A 7,093-nucleotide genomic window follows, 5' to 3' on the forward strand; every position below is an offset into this window, starting at 1 on the left:
CTACGATAGGACTATTTCCAAATGTATTTAGGATTCAAGACCATGTCTAGTACCGGGAGTTCTCTTGAGAGAACTCAGATTCCTGTCTGAATTCTGCAAGCTGCAACTGGCACCATGCTAACTAAACAGATATAATCCAGAGATTGTGGCCTTAATTGTTCACCACCTGCCTTGCCCTCTGGTATCCCATATCCTTGAGTGTACCAGCAAGTCTGCCCATTAAATTCTGGATGCATTATCGACCTTCAGAAATATGGATGACCCTAAGATGTCATGATGAGTAACAACGAGGAGAACTGAATAGCCAAATTCGTAACAAGTTATGAAAGGAGCAACTCTAGCTTACGTAATGCTCAAGGAGGGTTCTATCTCTTGTCCATGGAATCTTCCTATCAATGGCGTACGTGTTAGATGGGGAAAAAGCATTCTAACTTAACACACTTGCAACTATTACGACTGGCTATTACAAAGTTCAAATACTGCTAAGTTTGGTTGCGGTAAGGTTACTCTCAAGGACTGATTGTATATGATACGTCTTCACACAGGGAGGAGTTAAACTCATTTGTAATGATCAGAATCTTTAGCATTCCCAGGAACTAGCGTGAGGCAATAAGTAAAAAATCATTGCATTACCTCGGAAAAACCCGAGCTCCTGCGTGACTAATGTCAGCATTCCCGCTAAAAAGATATCGCACGACATGAAACCACATGCTAGTACCAATCTGGCACCACAGTTTCTATTTAACATGAAACAGAACCTACAACCAATTTATCACACGGACTTTATTAAAGCATTCACAAGAAAATTTGAAAGCTTGAGAAAAAGAAAGGCTAGGTTTTCGAAGATACCTTGAAAAAAGCTCAGTTCACATCTAAAGTCTGTATCATTTCACAGGGCTGTAGCTCTCTGAATAGTTCAAGACTATTTTACAGAAGCCCATTCCAACAGGTCTGTTGCTAGCTTGGCAAGAACCGCACGATCCAGTAGTTGACCAACCCAACAAGATTCAGGTACTCAAATGTGACTTGGTGCAGTAAAGCGCCACTTTCTGCACCAATACGAAACCGTATGTGGTCTAGGAAAGATGTCTTCACGCTGTAACTCTATTTTCGCCTTCCTCCTGAAACCCCTAATCTATGTTGTTACCCAACTCTACATGCGCCAAACCATTTTGTTGCCACGATCTCAAGCGCAAAAGATGCTTGATCCCCACTTCGCCGGAATTCGAATAAAAAGGCAAAACGTTCAATCATCTCAAACTCAGACACCCATTGCATTCAAAATGTGCTGCTCGTCTGGAACGGTCCTATGCTACTGATCATACGACGAACAGCAAGGGCCGGGAGCTGATTTAAGTACGAGCGTTCCTTCTCAAGACGGGTACATCCTCAAAGAGTGCTGACTTTCTCATTTCAATCCTGCAGGCAGCTGCTTGATCGTGCCGATGTAAGGGCTTTCCCGCAACTGGAGGAGTTTGTGTCCGTGCACTGAGATAAGGCTACAGAACTCTTGTAGGAATAACAAGGGTCGTCAATAAGGGGGCCGAGCAGCAGGTGCCCACGCATAAACGTCCGAGGGAAGTTGACAGTTAGCGAGGAGGTTGGGAGGTACGTTGTAGAGGGCCATGTTAGAAGGGTCATTCATTTGCGGGTTGACTGTGAGAGGCGAGGATTGCGATGCAGCGCCAGAAGGTTGGATCTGCAGCTGCTCATCTTCGTCCAAAGGCAAGCGGTCATAGGAGGCATTAAGGAAGGAGGCTGCCATAACGACGACAGGTCCAGAGGCAACGAGAGTGCCGACGACGGTACCGCCAACTACCTGGCCTTGCCCTCCGGCTAAGTAGATTGTCAATCCTGTAGCGCCGGGGGGCGCTGGCGGAGGAAGGAAAGCCCCTGAGAGAGAAAGGATCTCAAAACGACCGTGCAACGTGACCGTTGCTCCAGGGGCTGCAGGCTGCCTCAGAGTCACGTTCGTCACAGTCCCACTTCCACTGAGTACGCAGATACCTCGTTGCCTCCTTCGTGCAAACGTAGCTATGCTGTCGTTCACGTCGCAGCCATTGGCAATTTCCAGGACGTGAGCTCGCAACGCATTTGCGCTATCCCTGGTGACGATGATGGGCGGCTTGGGCTTGTTCTTCGATCCCGGAGGGCGTCCGCGAGGTCGCCGCTGGATTTCTCCCCCGTCTCCGGTGGTTTGGCTGGGAGCGTTGCCCTTGCCGTCCCTGGGACGCTTCTTACCGCTGCGACCCAGGCCGCTGTTGCCGCTGTTCTCGTCCTCGGAGGTGTGCAAGTCGCGGGGGCCGGGATTAAGGTGCGGAGGGGGGGGGTGGGGGTGGGGGTGGCCTAAAGGGAAAGGTGTATCATTTGCGGCCATGAAGGAAGGGAAGAACTAGAGGGGGAAGAGGGGAGGCATGCGGGAGGCCGGCAGGCGGCTAAACAAAAACATGGAGAACGAAATGGCGATACAAACAAAGAGGCAAACAGGGAAGGGAGGAAGGGGTGGAAGCGATGGAGGAGGGATGGTGGAGCTGTGGGAATTGAACAGAGATGGAGGATATGCGAGCGAGAAAGAGAGAAACACAGAAGAGAGAGAGCTCAGCAGTAGGCCAAAAGAACGAGCACGCAAAGCAAACCACCTAATGAGGAAGACGATGAACAGTATGTGTGTTTTTTTTTTGGGCTTCGAAATTTACCAGCGGGAGCGTGTTAAAAAAGACGTAGCAAAATTGCCAGTCTACCTATCCTCGCAGGGCCGCCCACCACGCGGCGGCTCTCCAGCCTTCCAACTCCCACCACGCCCCTTCCTGTTTCACATGAACCCCTTTACATGGGTCATGTGGAGACAGGCCCCACCATCTTCCAACGGCCGTCGGCCACACGGCGATCTGGCAGCCTCTCCACCTCCTCCGACGCATCTTCCTTCGGACATGACCCGTGAGCCCACCGTCACACGTGGCCTCCGGCCCCTCCTGTTAATCCAGCCGCACATCTCGGAGATCGGACCGCTCCCGTCCGTTCATTACAACACATAACTGCCGCCCCTTAATCACGTGGCTTGCACGCAACTTCATTTTAGATTTGAGCTCATCATTCACAATTGTCGGCCACAATTGGCCGTCCCTCGCTTTCAACAAGCGAATCCCCGCTAGATTTGGCGGCGGAGTGGTTTCTAATTGCCTCTCTCCATTTTAAGGTGAGGTGAGCGGTCCCCTCTCCTTTCCTAAGCTGAACACAAACACTGTGTTTTGTACCCGTCACTGTTTACAGTTTCTGGCTATTGAATCGATGGTTGCCCAATGCCTGAGGCCCTTTGATCACATCTTTTCCGCACCCACTCTCCTCCTCGCCCTGCCGTTGCTCACCAGCTGTTTGTTCGCCAGCATCTGTCGCACAAGCTCCCCTGCCTAGCCATTTCGTTTCCTTGTCCTTCACTCTGCCCCCCTCGCACGCCATCTCACCCCCCCCCCCTAGAGTCTATTTGCCCCTGCTTCAAGCTTTTTCTAAAGTAGCACCACCCCCTGCTCGCTCGACGCGCACTCTGCACGCACCACGTCTCTTAACGTCAATCAACGTTTCGTAGTTCAACTCGCTTACGGCTTCCCTAATCCACTTTCCTATCGCGTAGACCAAGCAAGCGTATATAGCTCCTACAAAGCTCCCTGCCCCGAGCCTGGTCGTTGCATTCGTATAAAATAATGCCAGTTCCGCTGCCACGATAACATTCGACGGCCTCCTTTCGTAAATATTATATTCAGTCAAAGACCAGGGGGCCATCCAAAGGTGGATTTTTGGAAAGACCGAACTTCGAAGCGGCAGATCCCCCTCGTCTTTACTCATGGCTTTACGTTGTAAGCAAGGGAGATCCGGGACAGATGGAGTTTGTAAATTGTATTGATATGTTTGGGCCCTGGGATATGATATTCAGTCAAAGACCAGGGGGCCATCCAAAGGTGAATTTTTGGAAAGACCGAACTTCGAAGCGGCAGATCCCCCTCGTCTTTACTCATGGCTTTACGTTGTAAGCAAGGGAGATCCGGGACAACTTTTAAAAGGAATGTGTGAGTGAGGCAGTTTGCAAATTGTATTGATATGTTTGGGCCCTGGGATTTCATTCTGCATGCCATGGGCGCACATTCATCATGCATATATCTGTTTCACTTTCATCTCAGATTCTCCCAACGAGCTATTTCAAATTTGTGGGCGACTACGAGGTACAACTAGCACTCCCAGGAAATGTAACCTCATGCATGATGCCCGTGTTTCTACCGTCAATATCAGTCATATGTCACGGTTCACCCCCTTGAAAGAGTTTATAGTAGTATTACTAGTATATACCTCCGGAACTAATGACTGGGGAAAGAAGCTTTCTACCAACGGACCCTGGGCCAGAAACGGCAATTTAAGCCGTGTCTGGACTCTGAATGAGGAACAGACACAGCGGAAGAGACACCGAAAGGTAGTTTTCTGATGGGCATATTAATGCGACATGAAACCGAAGCCAGGGACAGCAAAGCATGTGGAGAAGCGAGCCCAGATTAAATGTAGCGGTTCTAAAACTTCTGGCTGAAGGCCACTATTCCTAGAACCACGACCATGATCCATCCTCCATCCACGGATGGTGACGGATCTATCCCTGGCTCCCCTTCTGCAGAGTTCCACGATTCCTCGTGCGGCCCTGAATGAGCCCTCAGCGCAGAGACGTAGGCTGCAGCGGCGCAGCCTGCACTTCTTTTGTTTCACCTGACACTGGGTCACATCGAGATTCTTTCACGAGTTTGTAGTTTTCAGTTTCACGGTCCATCGAGCGATCATTGCGCTTATATAAAAACCTTTTGCTTTCCGTTCGTGTGTTTAGCTACGCGATATGTTATAATCTACATTATCTATTATGCTACTATGCGTTGGGATTGTGGGAATTTCGGGCACCCGTGTGCTGGTGTATGATTTTTTTTTAATTGTTTATTTAAAGTAAAAGTGTGCTGGTGTATGATTACTAAGGTTAGACACCATGTACAAAGAATGGTCGTGGCAACTCTCGCTCCTGGGACCGGAAATTTGTATTCCTGGCAGCGGTATATTGGCGAGATATTTCAGCGGGAATTTTAGTGAGAGTTGCACGACGTGGGCTCAAAGAGCGGGTATGGGTCAAAAGTGAAGAGGGGGGGGATCTCTGAGTGTGTCAGGGAGGATTGAATGCATTGTAAATTGAAATACAGAGGAGAGGACGGGGGAGGGTATCTGGCAGGGTGCGCATGGCGAGCAAAAGAACGGAAAAGTCAGGGACGAGAGAGGGTAAAACTTGGCGGGAAACTAGGGTATATAGAGTCTAGTACTGGATATAGAAGAACGTTATAAAAAAGGCACCAATGAGGCAGGAGGCCAAATCTCGAAACTACGGCCTCAGATGTGGACAGGCCGGTGGAGCCGACCACGTCTAACCAGTCAAACTTTGGGGCTGTCCTAACGCGCCTAAAAGCCGGCGCCGGCGCCCCTCGGACTGTCCGCCCGCGTTGGTGCCACGTGGGGTCCCATCTTTTGGGTCCCACCACCTCACCCCCCGCCACCTGGCAGGTGACTGATTCGGTCCAACGCTTGCCGGCCGGCTGCCCACTGCCCACCGACCTTCCGCAACCGCCACTCGTCCTTGTTTACTTTATTGCCCCGCTTTCGCCCTGCCTCCAAAGCGCGTGTGTAGAGGCTCCATATTCCTAAGCGCCGCTGTCACACAGCACCTTGACTGGTTGCCTTGACTGGTTGCCTCCTAGAATGGGCAAGCTCAGTATGAATAAATTCGATTTTGCCTCTCCAAGGCTTCTCTGACCCCCTCTCCATCTCTTACGACCTCCATCCAGCTGATTTTTGCACTGGTGCAATGTTTGGCAGCTCCCAAATGTAGCGTGCTCTTTTTAGCAATGGCCTTAGTGAAAACTAATCTCGCACTGGTGCAATGTTTGGCAGCTCCCAAATGTAGCATGCTCTTTTTAGCAATGGCCTTAATCCTAGCCTTGCATAGAGAAACCTACAAAATGAAAGAAGATCATCCTATCTTTACAATTTGTCTTTGCCATGCATACATTGGAATTTTGCTCAAAGGGACTTTATCTTTCTCTAATCATCCAAGAAACCGTCCTTCCCACTATTGTTCTCAAGCATTTTAAGATTCTCTTGCCTTTCAAGATTGCATTTTGTGGTATTTTGACCTTACTTCTTTTATTTGGAACTTTTGTTGTGCTCCAACTCCATACTATCGAATCCACATGCTCCCAACGGTCCTCATCCCCCATATATCGCCCTCGGGGGGGTCACTATGTATAAACCCTCTATACCACGTGTGTTCAAGGCATATTTCTAAAATCCCTTATCTGTGTAAATTTTCATTAATAAAATGTACCCCTTTTCTATACAAATCTGTAAATTTTTTCCAAAACTATTTTAAATAGTCCCTTATGTATATTTATTTCTGTAAATTTTAGAAATAAAAAATATCCTTTTGTTGAACTCACGTGATAGGGTTACATATGATGAGTGACCCCCCTGAGATATCGCCACTCTTTATTCTAGCAATTAGCATATCATACTGCATCACTACATCTTCCTCTATGGATAGGACTCCAATATTGCACAAATAGCTTCATATAATTTGTAGATGCCTTTCTATGTCCACATCTGACAATGGAACGCCTAGCCAAATGGGGTATATATCATCACTCGGCCTAACCAAAATGAAATCATTTTCTTTCACATCCACCTATCATTTAAATTCTTATCTTGGCTTATTAGATGTAGGGCCACAGTAATGGTCCTCTAGGTCTTCAACATCTTCTACGTCCACTCCATCATTAACCAAGCTATCTTTCCATTGGCTCTTTGGCCAGTTTCCCATGTTGTATAGTGGGCTTCTCCATGCAAGAAATCAATGTCTCCCAATTTTGAATGACAGGTGATATATCCACTTTGAGTATGAATCCTCTCCTATGTTGTTACCAAGATGAGATCTCCAATATTCCACATGCTTCTTAATTCCCAAAATTATAACATCTTTATCATTCAAGTATGTTCGTATAGGAACAACATGGGGATGGTAGTATTG

At 48.2% G+C, this 7,093-nt stretch overlaps 1 pseudogene; it reads right to left on the reverse strand.

The window, feature by feature from the left end:
* Positions 1–841: 841 nt before the first annotated feature.
* LOC147902068 (AT-hook motif nuclear-localized protein 16 pseudogene) lies at positions 842–2,635 on the reverse strand (annotated as a pseudogene).
* Between the last annotated feature and the right edge of the window lie 4,458 nt (positions 2,636–7,093).

Source organism: Dipteris shenzhenensis, chromosome 5 (assembly GCF_047967505.1).
Source record: "Dipteris shenzhenensis isolate YYH24624 ecotype China chromosome 5, Dip_SZ_1.0, whole genome shotgun sequence".
Taxonomy (NCBI): Eukaryota; Viridiplantae; Streptophyta; class Polypodiopsida; order Gleicheniales; family Dipteridaceae; genus Dipteris; species Dipteris shenzhenensis.